This window comes from Phytophthora parasitica, assembly GCF_000247585.1.
Source record: "Phytophthora parasitica INRA-310 unplaced genomic scaffold supercont2.9, whole genome shotgun sequence".
Classification (NCBI taxonomy): domain Eukaryota; phylum Oomycota; class Peronosporomycetes; order Peronosporales; family Peronosporaceae; genus Phytophthora; species Phytophthora nicotianae.
Window position 1 is genome coordinate 1,437,528 of NW_008648995.1, and position 514 is coordinate 1,438,041.

Genomic DNA, 514 nt, shown 5'->3' on the forward strand with positions numbered 1-514 from the left:
CGTCACGCAGTACTTCGTACCCGGCACGAGATCAATCTCGTGCTGTATTCCCTTTAATCTCTTCCGGGAGCACGTCCTTGTGTTTCAGCAGAACATCGTAGAAGGGACTCGACTTCAGTGAGTCCCAGGTCTGCTCGTTGAAGCGCTGCTTCTTCGTCTTCGCACTGAGAGTGTCCTTACTCTCAGTGGTGCTCGCAGCGTGGAGTTCTCTCAACTCCTCCGCTTCGCTCTCCATTCTTTCAATGTCTGAAAGGATGCATATCTGTTCGATGCGTCCATCGAACAGGTCCTTCGCGAAGCGCATTCAGCCCATGGCTAGAAGCGACGTCAACTCGGACGCACTCGTCGGAGAATTTTCCAATGCCATCGACCGGTACTGAAGACCAGTACGGATTCGCGTCAAGACGTTCAACGTCTCGAAGCTCGATGTCTGTTCTGGTGTCTGCCCGGCAGATACCGACTGTAGCGTCTCGGTCCCGGACCGAGACTTGCGCAGCTTTCGTCGCTTGCGCTG